Raw genomic sequence first — 17783 nt, 5'->3', positions numbered from 1 at the left:
AGAGCAATGCTTTTCATTTTTTGACTTGAACACCACACTGCAACAGCTGCAGCTGCCAGCCTGGGAACTTGTGCAACGCACTCTAAGTGTTCATGTATTATTTGTGCCTGTCATGTTCCATCAGACATTTTATCTGATGTTGTTGATGCACCAAATGCTGTGTACCAAAGATGGGGTTTGTGCCTTCAAGTGTCTCCTGCTCTTTTTATTACTACATCTTAACGCACACAGATCTCCATGAGTCTTTGTCATGCAACTGCTTGATTTTTTACTAAATTTGTCTTCCCACACAGAAATTTTTAAATATGTTTCTCTTCTGTCATTAAGGTCACTATTTTTCTGACTTATGATACTGTTGATAACACTTTTTTCAAACATGTGTCTTGAACTATTTGACCTCTGTGTTTTGACAGCCCATCTAAGAACATGAAAATACTGAAAGGGTATTCCTGCCAGTGAAAGAAAACCATAGCATAATCTTCTAAATATTACAAAAGATTGAAAGTGCCTAAAAGGGAAGAAGCAACCCTCCATGTAATCTCCAAGAGTGAACTTCATTGACATCAGTCTGAATTCTTTCAACCAAATGACCTAACAGTACTCAATAAATATTTGCCATTGTGCCTTGAGATCCAAAAGTAGCTACACAGGAACCCTGTTTTGGTGCTAAAAAAATTGAAGCTGTGCTTTCCACAGGATCATCAGTGGCTTCAGACATCCAGAACTGTTCTCTCCTTTACAGTGGGATAAAGCGCTTTGGCTAACATTGGTCTGCAAGGTGGACACCATGGAGATCTAAAAATACTGTTACCGAGATAAAAAATTCCAAACCCAGAAACCCAGAGCACTTCCACACAGTTTTTAAGAGCAGAGGAAGTCAGGAATAACTGGGAGTTTTAACAGATGATATTGAGAACTGCCAGAAGGGCAAAGGATACTCTGAATTTGGATGTCACTTGAGAGTGAAGCAGATTCTGTATCAAGTGACTGACAGGCTGGAGTGGTGAAAATGTGCCACACTAAGGCAGAGCTGCTTACTGGTGAGTATCTCATTAGGGGACGTGGTTATGCCATGACAAAAAATAAGCTGGGATGTCTTGTTTCTCTTTCCTCCTCATCCCTCGTCTCCTTTCTCCTCAAAGAACTTTCTGGTTTTTCTTTTCTTCCTCCCCAAGGAAAAACATACAGAAATGCCAAGGATGTAATAAAGAAAAATTCTGAATCTTGACAATTGTTCTAAAGTATTTGCCTTCCAATCAGATATTCAAATAAAAATTTAAAAAAAAAGAAAAGAAACATTATTCACCCAGAAAGAGTGGTGAGAAATATGACATAAAACCAAAAAAAACTTCTGGAGCTGAATTTTGCTGTTGGAAAAATTGCAGATACTCCAGTCCACTGGATAACAGGTGCCATACAGGAAAACAGACCCCTCACAGATTTATTCATCAAAATATGCTGTATGATACCAAAGCAGATGCCCAACTCACAGGTGACAGCAAAGCTTCCACAGCTCCCTCCTAAAGACAGGAGAAACACCAGGGGCAATAAAGTGGCATTTAGCCAGGACTGCACAAACACAGCACAGTGTAAAATGTGTTCAAAGAACACAGCAGTCCAAGCGAATTTCACAAAATTAAGAAACTACCTGCCAGATCCAAACTGGTTTGAAGTCAATACAAATGTCTGTAGTGACTTGAAAGCTCTGAGGTCAAAGCCCTCAATGTACAGTTTCTGCTGGACATATTTGAAGATTTATGATCTCTGTAATGAAGACAAGGCTGAAAAGGATCTCTTAGGTCATCAGGTCCAGTCAAACATTATTTCTGATATCTCATCCCATGCTGTCTTTCCTTACTCTATCAATCTCTACCTGTAAATGTTAGAACAAAGATGCAAAAGCCCAGTATCTCTTTGATGAAGAGAAAAAGGCATGAGAGCTAATAGAATTGGTTCCTTTAAAACCTGAAGTAAAATATTTAACCTATATGAAACCGAAAATTAGATTCTTATGACAATTTCTATGAGTCTAATTAGGTTCCTATTATGACCCTAGTGACAGGTGAGAAACCTGGAAAAAGAAGACATTTGCACTGCATTTATTGACTGAAATTTAGTACATAATTGCAAAACTCAGGATGTAAAAGACAGGAGAGAGAAAAAATCGCTCTTAGGTATATCAGTGTTGCACAGTTAACATACATGAAAAGAAAAGGAAAATGTTTCCAAAGTTAGCTAATTTGATTCTGAACCCAGAAAAGAGACTGCTGAGTAAGAAGAAACTATTTTACAGTCTTTTTTCCTCACTCTAGAACCATAAGTTAGAGCTCTTGAGCAAAGGTTTGAAGTACATAAGCAATATTTGTGCTTGGTGTCTTCCCATTAAAAAAAAAAAAAAATCGAAACAACAGCTAACTGGTCTTATTTAATGTATTTATTACTAGAAATATCTAATCCCCATTCTAAGAGCAGATGCATAATTCAACACATCTTACTTCAAAAAGAATACTTTCTGTATGGAGTTGATTTTTGGGGTTTTCAGCTCCTGTTTTCTCCAGTAGGTTTCCTTTTTCTGTAACTCTTTTCTGGTTTTTGGGTAGATGTTACTGTCCTGAAAGAAGGTAAACGAAAGATTAATTATGAGTCATTTATAGAACCACAATTACTTCTTCCCTAAGAAGAAGTATTCACCCAGAATATAATATATTAAACTTTATATATTAAACTTTATTTTCTCAGTTTTCATGGGAAGATATTTTGTTTGTTTACCATCTTTATCATGCAGAATATGCTTAAAATTCATATTCTGATGGTGAGGTACAGGACTGTATCCTGTCACTGAGGCAATGAATTTCTGATAGTTAGATTTGTTGTACATAACTATTAATGCAAAAATTTCTTATTGCCAATACATTTATTTTATTCTGGCATTTTGGCAAATGTTCTTGTAACATTTTGGGGAGTCACCAGATGGCACTAAAACATTGCAAGGTGCCAAAAATCTTTACATTTCTTGCCAAGAAATGCATTACTTTGCAATAGTATTGGGTTGGGGTTTTTTTACTATTTCTGCTACAGCCTGGATAATATCTCTTTAAATTCCCCTGAAAAAGAAGCACTGGCACATGCTCATTGGATCAGAGAGGGCCAGGATGAACTTAAGGGTGTAGGCACATCACCCATGCCATTATACCACCAAGAATATTATTATCATAATTTCAACCTTCAGATTACATTCCTTTTCTGAAAATCTGAGTTTGTCAAAGTAAATTTTATGGGTCTTGCTTACTACATGAATCAGATTAAACCTGTCACTAAGGCTCTAGTTCTTTCCTTGTGTAACATCATTTTCAAATCTGTCTTTCCTTCTCATGAGGGAAATATTGAGCAGCTATATACTGTTATAATATTTAATGTAAATCTGTATCATGCTTTAGATACATAATTCTCAATAACTGACAAAACATTTTTACCTTTCATTTCCTGTATACAATAATTGCAAAAATCCCATACTTAGGGATGAATAGAACAAAACCTGAAACATTTTAAGTTCTATTTGGAGATCTTAGGATATTCAGAAGTCTTTAGAAAAATGTTATGTAACTTGGTATATATATCTTATGCTGTAATATTTTTAGTGTTTTGCAAACCATTTCAGTGGCATATAATTTTAATTATTTTCGTATCTGAATTCATGTTCTACCCTCCTTATATTAAGAAAACACAATATTTATATAATTTTCGTATTCTAATTGTTGTACCTTGTTGTTGTCTTTTTATAATCAATGACTTCCATCTTTACAAATGCATTTTATAAATATTGAAAGAATATGTTCATTTTTCAGATGAAAATACTCAGGTTGAGGAATTATATTGTGTATATAATCTGGTAAGGTCAGTTGGAGAACAAATCATAGAACCAGTGAATGGTTTGAGTTGAAAGGGACCTTGAAAAATCTTCTAGTTCCAACCCCCCTGCCATGGACAAGGACATCTTCCACTAGATCAAGTGCTCAGAGCCACATCCAACCTGGTCTTGAGCACTTCCAGGGATGGGGCATACACAGTTTCTCTGGGCAACCTGGGCCAGTGCCTCACCACCTTCACAGGGAAGAATTTTTTCCTAAAACATAATCCTAACCCACCTCCTTTCAGTTTAAATGCCTTTCATATCCTCGTCCTGTTACTACAAGACCATTTTCTGTCCCTTCTGAAAAGTGCCTTTCCAGATCTCTTATGACAAATACAGTAGCATAAGTCATATTAAAATTTAGGAAAAATCAAAAAGCCTAATAATCTTTACTAAATTACAGACCAAACCAAATTACCCAATGTTTGGAAAGAAGAATATTCTATTCACCTATTCACTTTTTAAAAATACAGACAATTAAAAACAGGTAGTGCTTTCATGGAAATTTTGAAAAACTAAAAGGTGAATTTCTTTGTAAGCTACAGGCAGACTGATCAGCTTCACTTGGCATGCTCAAGTCTTCAAGAAAAGTAATATCATTTTGATAAAATATTTGTTTTGCCTTCTCCCCTTCTGAGCATGGGAAAGAGAGCAGAGAGTGGAACATGCACAGTAGTTGTTGCTGAGTTCCCTGTTTTGAGAGCCTAAAGGATGAAGGAAACAGCTTTTTGCTTTAATGATATTTTTTCACTGAAACTTGCCTAAACCCAGTTTCAGTGTGGGGATTTGTCCAAAAGAAAAAAAAAAGTAGTTAGAATAGTATAGAATAGTATTGCTGCAACCACTGCTCTTTGACTGTGTAAGTCAAAGTACTCAAAAGATTCAAGGGACACACTTGAAATAATGGCCCAGGGATAGTTACAGTGGCCCTGAAACAAGTGATTGTAGCAGGTAATGCATGGCTACCTACAGAGAAATTTCATCCCATGATTCATGTCAGGATGGATCCTGTCCTGGAGCTCACAGCTGCACTTGCTCAGAAACTATCTCATAAAGCCAATGTCCCAGAGCATTGCCTGCTCCCCATTCTCAACTCAGGGTGAATGCAAGGCCACACTTTGATATCCATCCATCAAGTTTTGAGTTTCTGCATTACCTTATGAGCAAAGTAAGGAGGCAAGGTATTTTTCTCTGGAGAAAATCCACTGAGTGATAGATGAAGCTTCACAAATACACGCTCCAGAAAGCATCCAATCATTTAAAGAACTCCCACGACCAACCAGAGTAACCTTGAAATATTTTGGAATATTTGATAAATCTCTCTCCCATCTTAAGCTTATTTCTTTTTGCATGAAAAATCATTACTCAAAACTTTGGTTAAAGTTGGCTAAATTATTTGCAGACCTTCCAACACGTACTTCAAAGTTTCATTAGGCTGGATTTCTCTGGAGCTCAGATTGCCTTTGAAGGGCTGTCAAATCCAGAGAGCTTTTTGTAGTGCATAAAAAACATCTCCTAGGGGGAAACCACTCTAGGTTCCCTTGTTTCATCTTCTCATTTCTGTTTTCTGTTTCAGGTGAAATTCCTGATTTCTGTTTTCTTCCTACAGATGCAAGTCTAACAGTCTAAATATGGTAGCAGTGAAGCAGTTCATAAACATTAATTAATGTATCCTCATTACATCCCTCAGAGGAGAGTGATGATAGAGTGGTGAAGGCATCTTGGTATAGATCCAGAGGTGCGAGTTCATACCTCTCTCTGGACTCATTCCAAACATCACTCCCAGTCAGCTCAGCTATAAATGAGTACTACAGCACTGGGGCTAAGGAAATCAAAGACATCTGGATGGATATTAGCCACATCACTCCCCTGTGGGAGGTTAGCAACAGAAACTGTTGTCCTTGCCCCAGAGTATGCAATTAGCCCTTGTGGTGGTTTTTTTCCACTCTGTACAGAGGTGCTGCTATCGCTCCTCTGGTGAAAACAGCTGGGGCAGAAAGGGTTGAAGACGCAGATTTTCAAAGACGTTTGAAGCTCGAAATCTCTGTGAACTTGGAGGGCATTAGTCACATGAACACTCTGACTATTTCAGCCTAAGGAACTTGCATGTGTTTTGCAGCAGAATAGAAAATTGACCCTGACTCATAAGTCCAGTCAATTGGGATATTTACTTTCTCTTCCGCAAGTCTTTGATGGTAAAAATAATAATTACTCAAGAGAGTCATCCCACTGTGTTAAAGAAGAATATGTTGAAAATATTTATGCATGATCACACAACAAGGAATAAAGTTTGTTTAGTAAGATAAGATTAAAGATGATAAACACTACTTTGCATTCACTGATTGTCATATTCACTACTCCTATTCAAAGAACCAAAATTGTTTCCAACGTGGAAGACAACCACTGCCTTGCAGGGCTTGTACAAAATTGTTAATTCAAAAAACTTGCAAGGTGTTTATAAACAACAATTAATTAGTTCATTGGAAATTACAATATGTCTTTATAAATGGGAAACTGAGGTACAAAACTCACTGTACCACTGAGACCATCACTTAACTGATGTCAAAATGGAAATAAAAAGCAGTATTATTGATTTCTTGTCCTGTACCCTAATCAGCAAATCAATTTCCTCCTAATAAATAATTTGAATTGTTTTCATTTTAATGAACTATAAAAAACCAAAAACTTGTTTAAATTGCCCCAAGGTGAATGAAGATCAAAAGGCAAAGCAGGTACATGGCCTCTTTTCTTCTAAGCTCTTCATCATATTGTACAAACAAACCAATGAAAATGTTGAAAATTAAATGCTCCATCATTAGCTAAATAAGCAGAAGTGATAAATAACAGGTTCTTGCAGCACCATTTAAAGACCACACCACACTGTAAAGTATCCTCTTTTATCAGATATGTTTTGGACTCTGCTAGAGTCATTGGAAGAAGTGGAGCAATAAATACATCAAAATATGGAGGTAAACAAAACCATAAAACATCCAATGTAACAACTGAAACACCCACAAATACATAAATATTTATGAAGCAAGGGGTACTTCTGAAACACCCAGCAAGTTTGATTGGATTGAACAATCCAATCAAAGCATTGTGCACTCACATGATTGAGGGAACTGGAATTGCATGAGAAGGAAAAGAAACAGTGGATATGCAATGAATTTCAACTCACTATTTTTAAACTTCCCAAAGCATAAAAAAGATGACCTTTAGTGTGATTTGAATATGGCAGAATCTGTTTCCTGATACAAAGTATTCCAAAAAATCATCCCATTTTAGTTTTGGATCGAAAAAAGAGGGTCATCAACGGCAATCATTTTCCACTTATGGATTTTTCCATCTGGATGGAGATCCTCAATCCTTTCTCTCTGCTAGATCCAAAAATATGGATTTGGGAGCTCTTGTCCTGTTTTGTGTATAAAGGCAATAATTATATAATCAAATTCCTATGGGATTGCCATGAAAGTTAAAGAGAAAACTCTTGTTTTGGCTGAGACCCCTTGTGTGAGGACACGAGGCTTGACTCCATTTTGATCAGAAGGCTGATTTATTATGTTATATATTATATTAAAATACTACATTAAAACTATACTAAAAGAACAGAGAGAAGAAGATCAGAAGGCTACAAAGACAATAATAGAATAGGAATCAATAACAAAAATCCTGTGACTGCTCACAGCCTTGGCACAGGTGGCTGTGATTGGTCACTAATTGAAAACAATCAACATGGACCAATGGAAGATGCACCTGTTGCATTCCACAGCAGCAGATAGTTATTGTTTACATTTCTTTCCCAAGGCTCTCAGCTCCTCAGGACAGGAAAAATCCTAGCAGAGGATTTTTCACTAAAATATCATGGCTACAGAAAACAATAAACATTTTCAACATTTCTGAGCATTTGCAATTTTTCTCAATTTAAAGACCATAAGGTCTTTAAAATAAGACTATTTTTTAGGATCTTGTATGCATTAAACACACAAGATATTACACATCTTCTCTCTGGTGGACAATAGGACACAAGCAATAAGAAACAAAGAATAGGACACAGTGGAATAAAGCTGCATCAGGGGAGATTCAGATTTAACATCAGTATTAAGATCTTCACTGAGATGTTGGTCACCCACTGGAACAGGCTCCCCAGGGACCTGGTCACAGCACCAAGACTGGCAGAGTTCAGGGAGAAACTGAACAACATTATATGATTTAGTTCTAGGTAAATCTAGGTAAAAAACTCCTGAGAAGATCAAGAATTAGGCTTAACGATCCTAATGGGCCCCATTCAGCTGGAGATATTCTATGATTCTATGACACCACTTCCTGGAAGGACCCCAGCAACTTGTGCTGTTTAAAGCACATTTTTCAGAAGGTTACGTAGACTTATTCAAAGATAATAAAGATTGAAGAATTCAGTAATTCCCTTGTAGTTTGCTGTCATCAAACTAAAATTAGTAATTTCTTTCGAGCCCCTTCAGAAGCAGGAACAAAGCTGTTGAGCACTAAGGAACTGAACAAAGCACATTACAACAGGGAAAAATAGATATGACTCTTGTATTTCTGCACTTTTGACTTAGACTTCCTAAAAATCTCCTGCTTAGTGATACAAATAATGTTATTTCTTCAGAACTAAACTCTCTTTACTAAGAATATGAACCCAGATATTTTGGTGCAGATCTGTAGCTTCAGGGCTGAAGCAGCTTTTACACGTAATAGGTAATACAATAAAACCATGAAAAGCTATTCAGGCCACACAGGTTGAGATTTACTGATCTTTCCCTCTCCTCAAAATCACTGTGCCCTGGCATTATGTTTCAAGATTTCTAAATCCTATATCTATGTGTGCAACAGAGCTACTTTATAGGTATCTTGTTCCAGCCAAGAATCTCCAAGACTCATTCTTAAAATTAACTGCAATCAATACACATCAGGGCATTGTGCACATACCTAATGGCTTCCTTCGAATGGGGAATGTATTTAGAGTTACGCACAGAATTTTCTTTCAGAATTTGTTTTCATTTTAAGAATTTGAAATACAGTAGGTTTTCTTGTGTAAGATAACAACTTTATTTTTATGAACACTAATTCTATTTCTAGATAAAGCACACAACAGAAAACTGGTCTTACTATTTTTTGCCTGAATTGACATATTACTTGAGATATATATAACAGCAAAATTTGTGGATTAGTTTTCTCTGGTATTCAACCAGCTCTTTCATATGACATCTAAATATAAATATAGGGGAAGGTTCTGCAACCCTTATTTTTGCCATATAGCCTTTGCAGAATTGATATTGCCATTGTGTCTTTCTGTGGTGTCCCATTGACCTTATCTGAACATTAATTACAGTACAATTTGAGCCTAATTTCAATTAAATACAGGAAAGGAACCTATTGTTCTTATAGTTCTCCAGTAAGCAGATAATGAATGAAAGCTTGCAGATTCTGGTGCTTTTAATAGACTTCAGAATCTGAATGAAAATTATGAATCAAACTGATCTATCACATTAAATTAACAATTGTGCAGGCCTTATTGTCTCAGCAGGTTGGTTCTCAGCCTTTATTCTCTCCACACACTCTGCAAGATGTCTCACCTTGGGTTATTTTGCTTTGAAGGGTTCTGGTCACTGTATCATCACGGGTTTAGTTAAACACTATCTTTAGCCCTCCGGATCACTTGAGGTAGCAGGAGGCTCCCAGCCTGGCTGAATATAGTATTTTTAACATTTAAGGAAGCACTTCAAGGAGACTTTCAAAGGCAAACACACTAGTGTGGGGTAAATGAGAACACTAAGTGCATGTGTCTGTTGTAAAAAACTGCTTCCATGGGACTCATCCTGCCTGGCACTGACTGAAAATAAACTTTAGGATGTTCAGGCAAGTCAGAATGTGTGTCTGTACAGAAGTGAAGAAAAAACCTATTTCTTCCCATGATAATTATCCCTGTAAGTATTGTCCAAGAGACCCACCATGTCTGTCAGCTTCTGTGAACTTCTCTAAACAAAGAACTGCAGAAGACAGGATTCCAGACCTCCACATGTGAATTTAATGTTGGACAAATTTTAGAGCCAAGTGTTGCCGATCCCTTTCTAGAGTGTGTAGTTATCAAGAAAAAAAATAACTTGCCTCTGTAGCCCCGAGCGTGTAGATCAGCAGAGCTACAGGTTTAGTTAACCTGACCTTGGCTGGCACGTTGGCAGGCACTAAATTCCATGACCACGCCTGTGAAAAGAGGACACAGGGAGCAGCCACCATCCCACACCTGTGCATTGCACAGCACCTTGGCTGGGCCTTCTGGGAGAAGGGATCTGCACCCTTAGGGAATGCTCATGGCCTCTACTTCCCAAAAAGAGTACTAGTGGAGACAAATCTCTAGAAGCAAGAAAAAAAAAAAGACGAATAGAATAGAATAGAATAGAATAGAATAGAATAGAATAGAATAGAATAGAATAGAATAGAATAGAATAGAATAGAATAGAATAGAATAGAATATCAAGGTCCTTCACTGGCCTATGAATATCTTCACTAAAAAACTTGCCCACATCTTTCTGGAAGAGTATATGCTTCATGAACTTTTTTTTCTCCTGGAGGAAACCAACAGAAAGTCTTCTTTCTTTTCAGATATAAAAATGAAATCTGTCAATCCACTAAATCTGTCTGTCCTATCACAATTTCTGTCTTACACATTTACAGCTCTGATCAGCTCTTCTCAAGAGCAGCCCTTCTGTGTGAAGCTCAGGATGCTTGGTTTGAGAGAGAGGGGCAATAAAAAAAGAAGTTCTTTGTTACTACTGCCTTTTTTTTTAATTGTGCAGACAGGGATGACATTTAGCCAAATATCAGATGAAACATCCAGGAATACAAATTGTTTGCAAGTGAAATTTTTGAAGGAGGTCTCTGCAGAGACTTGTCTATTTTTATAAGCAATGACTCCTCTAAGTCACATTGAGACTTGAGTGTCATCTCAACCATGGAATTTAAAATGAAAGTGAAGCTTCATGGCTGTATATACTCTTTAAATGTCACCTTTTATTCATCATGCTTATTTTACATCTAAACTAGTACTAGGTCTTCTATATAAAGGGGGAAGGGAAAAAAAAACATTTATAAAAGGAATGTTTGGGGCTACATGTTGACATTACATGGAGAATGAGTAAATTTTTTTGCCAGTGCATACACTTGATCTTACTAGAATCTTATAGTAACAAACTATTTCTATTCTGGGAACCTCTTAAGCATCCTTTATCCAGAAAAAAAGATTAAATTATAGTGCATTGAAACTGCCTCTCAGGAGGTAAGATGAATGTACAGTTGCTTCAGGATTAATGTGGCTTTTAAAACAAGCTACAGTCCAAGGAATTATTAGCACACTGAAGATTATATTAATAACTAAACAAGAGAGTAGTAACATACAGAGTCCAAAAGAAAACAAAACTTTGAAGAAAAAAATGTTTTGTATTTTAATGAAAATTACTTTGATGTTTTGAAGAAATGATTTCCAGATTGTTGAAATTTTTCAACAATGAATGAAATGAAATCTCAGTAGTTTATACAATCTTGTTTAGGACTTTCTTGGTTTCCTAGGTCATCCATATGCCAACAATGTTATAATACAGTGATCTTCATACCAGCTAGATTCTCTGCTGGACTGTAGAAGACCTCAAATTGTGTGCTTTGGTCCAGGTTAAACTTAGGAGTAGCTGTCTATTGACCTCAAAAGAATTTTCAAAATTCTTGCCCTAGATGATGGCATAAAGTAACTGTTACAAAATATGATGATTTTTTTTAATAGGTATATTCAGTTGAGCATCTGAAGAGGGGAGAACTGACAGGGGGGTCCATAACACCTAAATATGAGATTTGTGCAGTGTCGACAACCACATGTGAGTGAGTCTTATCACCCTTTGCATCCAGAGAAACAAAACAGGCAAAATGAGATGTCACTGGGTGCCAATTTTAGGACAGATAAAAAGCAATTTAGAGGTCCTCCCTGAACTACATTGGGAATCTATAACTGCTTATCCAGTGGTACAGATATGGCTTCCAACCCAATGTATCCACAATGAATCTAAAGAAATTTTTTCTAAACCCTGTTTCAAAATAGAAAACAAGTCTGCTGGCTTGTTATTTGTATCTGACATTGACCCATAGAGGTCTTTTACAGTATAGGACGGAAGATAGCCAATATCTACCTCTATTGCCTATGATATTATAATTTCTTCAAATGTCTTACAATGTTCAAATTAGTCATTTCAGATAAAACTAAATACAGGGGGATATTCTATGGAACTGCTAGGGTTCTGCTAAAGTATTGTGTAGTAGAAAATATTTTCTGTTCTGATAGATAAGACTTTTATCTGTACTTACACTTACTGTTTAAAATTTTAATTAAATCATTCACTTTTTCATGCAAGCTGGAATTCACTGGTCATATTTTTCAACTATAAACTGGTTTATACTAGTCAATATGTAATAGTCAGCACTCCAAAGACAAGAAAAATCAAACCTAGGGCTAAGCAGCCAAAATGTGCAATGATTCTATTGCTGCTGTAGATCTAGGTGCTATTACAAAGGTCATTATTTGGATGAGGAGTGGGGAACAGAATGGGAGGGAGGAAATGCTCTTCTCCATGGTTCACAATCCCATCTGAGCAAGGCTGTTGTGGATATACTGATTGATCTAGGACATCTCACTGTAAGACTCCACATACAACTGAAGGGCTTTGCTTCTACCCACTGATTTCATTTCCCCCTGTAGGAAGTTGGGTCAAGGCCAGCACAACACAGAAGTGCTCCACAGCTGGTATCTCTGCCTGCTACTGGTGACATGATGGGATAGTACAGGGACAGATGGGTTATACCACTACTGGAGGGCTGGTCATGCCATGCCTGACTTGTCCTTGCTGCTGTGATGTGAGTCCTCACTCTGCTTTTGTACAGACTCAGACACCGTCTGCTAGAGTACTACCAAGCTGGTCTCAAGGTTGCACCTCAGTACGGCCTTGTGTTCATAGTATGCACTCGTGAGAGGAGTGTTTGGGGAGCAGCAAAGGCCCAACAAACATTTTCAGAATGCATACATGTCTATTGAAAATGCCAACCGACTACAGTAGCACTAGCTTGAGTGAAAAATTAAGATTAATAATCATCTTGTGATTTTGGTGATGGAGAGTTAAAGAGATTTCACTTGTGGGACAGTAAATTCATGAGGAAATAGCTTCCAATTTCCTCAAAACCATATGGTGCTGACAGTTGTGTGAGACGAGATACTGAGGCAGACACTGTCTGATATAACACTTCCAATGGGCTTGGTGTGTAGGATATGACTGAACTATTTCTCAAATGAAGACTGCACCAAATTGTTCACACCCTCTGATAAGGCTGATCAACATTGTTAACACTTTTTTACATGTCAGATCAGAATTCCCCAACCACAATCTCAGTAATGGGCCTTCAGCCATTTGTCTGCACCTCATTTTACTCAGGTAAATTTAGTATCTCTTTCACATGACTTCTGCTATCTTTGTTATATATCCAAGACACTGTGCTCAATGTTGTGTACATCTCCTCCCTTAAGTGTGTGCTTCTGTGTATTTCCTTGTAACCATGGCCCAGTAGATGAAAATTGGGTCAGATGTTTATTTGATAAAGTCTTTTCTCTCCAAGGTATTTAATTCAATAATTTTATTGGCCGCTTCATGCCACACATTTATTAGAATTTTATTCCCCCCAAGAACATGGTCTGTTAGCTAAGCAGTAATTCATTGCTGTAGCAGTTTATCAGGCAGGTATGTCTAAAGATTTTTGTTAAGAGTGCATATTTTGTATGGCAGGTCCATGCAGAGCCTCACTAACAAGAATAGAGGAGAAAGCAAGGAGATTTTACTTGGCTATACATGAGCAAAGCAAATGGATTAATAAAAAAATATTTCAACTGCTGGATTTAAACCCTTCCTTTGTAGTTTAATGGGATGATTTAATGAAGAACCAATGTGGGGAACCTGCACCCTATATAAATATTTCATTTGGCCTGACTCATGACTCCTGGTGGAGTCTGGAGTTAATGGTTAATAGTTAATGGTTTTCAGTGTGCCAATGCTTAACAGCTTATGTAGCTTACAGATACAGTGTTGTTCTATAGCAAAGCTCTTCAGAATCTGAGGGCAATCACAGGCTCTAGTTGCTTCTCAGAGTCCTTACCATAGGTGTTTTCTCTATATGTAGCCCTCTCTTTGTCTGTATCTCTGTGGATTCTGTTTCAAAATTGTATGTGATAGTTTTACAACCCTGCAAGCTTAACCAACATGCTGTAACAAGGATTTCCATAGCTTGATTCCAAACTGTGCAAAGTTTGCTTTTATTAGTTGTAAACCTGCTGCTTGCTACCTTATTTGATGACTCAAGCTCTTAAAGTGTAACAGACAATAAGCAGTCATTTTTCTGATAGCTCACTTGATTTTGTAGATATCTGTCACACCTTCTTGTCTTCAGCCTTTCCCAGGCCGAAGAGGCCAAGCATACTTGGCCATCCCTCATATATATTCAAGTTGTTTCACTTTGGTAATCTGAGAAGGAAACTCTTCCTTAAAATAATTTTTTAGATTCATGAAATCCTTGGAAAAAGAAAAAATAAATCACTTTTTTGAAAATTAAGTGGAGGAAAGCAAGAATAACCTTGAGGTGCTAAAATACATAAATGTATAGATTTCCATCCCTGCCTCTCTTTACCTTGACCCATAAGCCTTATGTCGTAATTTCTCTTTTCTGTCCAGTTGAGAAGAGGAGGAATAGAGAAGCTTTGGTGGGCACATGATGTCCAGCCAGGGTCAGCACACCACACTACAACTCCACTACTCTTGCAACACTTAACACTTGGCCCTGAATAATTTAGGACTGTCAGCAACCTTTGTCTCCACACTCTTTACATTTTCCCAAATCCCTCACTAATCTTGAACAGTGCAGTCCCTACACTTCTTTTGGTCATGCAAACATACAATCTATCTTTTTTTGTCCTTTTGAGACTTTCTTTACTAAATTAAAAGTCTTCTCTCTCTGCTTAGTGTCTTTGAACACCTTTAGTAAGGAATGCTGTTAACAGGACTGCTGGAGACCCACCTAAGCATCAGAGAGCCACTACTGCATATGAAACCCATTAGCAGGACTTAGTAGATGTGTAGAACTACAAAAAATTACTATTCTAGAGGATACTGAGCTCACTGTTACTGCACACATGGATTAAGAAATCAGCACACTGTGCAGCAAGAACACTAAGTGCCTTGCAATTTTGTTTATGTTCAGGAAGACAGAATAGCTATTTCAATTAAATTCCTAACAAAGGCCCTGTCCTCAACAGATACAAGAAAGTCTTTCATTACTTTCTAGAGCATTCATAAATTACAGAAATTATATAAAATTCATGTGCGTAAGAGTTTGACTAAAGCTTACCTAAAGTGAAATCAACCCCTGCTTTGATTTTGCCCAGTAGGATTGACAGAGCATTGTGCTTGCAAGGGTAAAAGATGAGGTTCCTGGTTGCAGGAACTGAAAGCAGGAATAGAAAGGGGAAAACTCAAGATTTTCAACATAGTGCTGCTGAGATCTTCATCTTCACATACCACAGTAAGGACTTTTGAGTAAGGGGCTGATGCATCTGCTAGGATAGGTCCTCATCATGCCACCCTGGTCTGTCCATGTGATCTTTGGGTTATCTGCCAGATGGGAAGGAAGAAGGCACTGACCTCATGGCACCCACCAGAACATCTACCTGACTGTGAAGTTCTTAGTTGTTTTACAAGACTGGGATTACATTACAAGGGAAAGATAAAAAACAGTGTAGTTCTGAGCATCTAACCCACTCGCCTCCGGACTGCTAAAAAATTGAAAAATAGGTTTCAGTACTATGGAAAATCAGGGTTCTGCAGTTTGTACTCCTGTGACAGACTCCTGTGATTGTTTTGATCAAAAAAAATTTATATCAGATCTAATACTTACAAATTTCATTGATTTCGCAAATGCAGGACGTACAAGACAGCAATCAGTAAATATAACTGCAACAGACATAAAATAAATACAGCACGAGTACCCCTGAAGGTGTATTGGTTTTACAGGGACAGAAAAAAAGTTGCGGCATTTTCTGGAGCTAGATTCAGACAACTAAAGCCAGAAAGTCCTCATCTCTCTCCTTTTCCAGTTGTATCTAATTCTGTGTCAACCATCACTGTGAACTTTTGACTGTAGTCCTTCTATCTTACCCAGATGATCCACATGTATTCTGTTCTTTCATAGAAGAAAGATCTTCACAAGAAAAGAGAATAATCTCTGCTGTAAAGAAAACAAAAACAACTCATCTATTTCAACATTCTGCCACTATTCAAATAAACAGGGTAACTAATATGCAGGTGTCCTTTTAGGTTTTGAGTGTTTTTATGTTACTGTCCATCTGTAATGCAAGAGTGAAATATATTCTTCAGGTTCTTTTTTCTGTTCCATTGTAAAGAGAAATTGCCCATGGTTCAAACTGGGGTGCAGATAAGTTTGGATAAGGATTCCAACCTCAGAGAAATGAATTAGAAATTAAAATTACTTAGAAGCAAGATAACATATGTTATTCTCATACTTTGATTAAAAATGGTGAAAAAAATCTCTTCTGATCTCTTTAGAGGTGTAACTTTGTCAATCACTTCTGGTTTCAGCACACTGTAAGTGGATTATGAAATCACTCCTGACTGATACAGATTTATAAAGAGGATCTATTGCAGTTTGGTGGGCTTGATTGACTTTTTGACAGCTCATGAATATGGATTAGGCCTAAGCCCTCTAGAATCTTTAGAGTTAGGTGGATTTTTTGTCCACCATGTTAAACAATAAATGAAGAGCCTGCTTATTAGAAGATATATATTAAACAGGGATTTGATGGCAAACTCACAAGAAAAGGAAGGAACAGAGTAAAAGAACATTTAGAGGGTAAATGCTAACATTTAGAGGGTGGAATTTTAGAAGGAGAAGACATTATGAGATGAACAGAAGGTCTACAATCCTCTTGGTGCAAGTTACCCAAAAAACTTGGAGTTATGCCCAGGAATCCTGAATCTTTCCCACTTTTTCATGAAGAAAAAATTAAAAGGATCTGTTGAAGAAGACAATATGTGATTAGGAAATTAAAACTGGATCACAACATATATATATATATATAAAAATATATATCTATATATACACACACGAATATAAAAATTTACAAAACATATTTATGGATATTGCTTCTATTTCAGCTTTCTTGAGATAAAATGATGAAAGAAAATTAAAATATAAGAAATTAATTACCTAATTAATTTCTGTTTTCTGAGATCAATGCAAGATCTGATTATAATATCTTAAAGAAATATCTATTCAACATGGTCTTAAACTGCAGAAGTTGTTTCGGCATGACATTGCTGAGGTCAAGGCCTTAACACATCCCAAAAGGGGCTGTATTTTGCAATAGATTTTGAAAGTATACTCAATCACTAAAAGAATACTCAAGAAATAAGTTGGTATTCCTCAAGGATACATCTTTTGAGTGATAACAAATTACGAAAACCTTAAAGGGACAATATCAATAAACAAAATAACTTGATTTTATTCTTACTGCAAATTTTACCTTCTTTTTAATCTATGAAAGACATAAGAAATGTAATGTTTTTACTACTATATCATTGCATGTTTCTCACAATTGAATATGATGTATCATATCTATTTTGCTACTCTAAGTGGTAATTCATTTTGAAACGCATATTCTAATGGATGAATTAGTGATCTGACCATTTTTTGCTGGTTTTAGTATCAAATAGTTCCTTATGCTGAACATAATTAAACACATACCACAAGAAAATAACAT

General features: G+C 36.7%; 1 long non-coding RNA gene across 1 annotated transcript; it reads right to left on the bottom strand.

Annotated features, from left to right (window-relative positions):
* Positions 1-2416: 2416 nt before the first annotated feature.
* LOC135295546 (uncharacterized) lies at positions 2417-10272 on the bottom strand. Its single transcript, XR_010357674.1, has 2 exons — positions 10037-10272; positions 2417-2611 (listed from the first exon to the last, which is right to left on the bottom strand). It is a non-coding gene; the product is annotated as an uncharacterized LOC135295546 (long non-coding RNA).
* Between the last annotated feature and the right edge of the window lie 7511 nt (positions 10273-17783).

The sequence above is a fragment of the Passer domesticus genome, chromosome 2 (assembly GCF_036417665.1).
Source record: "Passer domesticus isolate bPasDom1 chromosome 2, bPasDom1.hap1, whole genome shotgun sequence".
NCBI lineage: Eukaryota > Metazoa > Chordata > Aves > Passeriformes > Passeridae > Passer > Passer domesticus.
The sequence above is the reverse complement of the archived record's forward strand: the minus strand, read 5'-3'. Positions and strand labels throughout refer to the sequence as shown.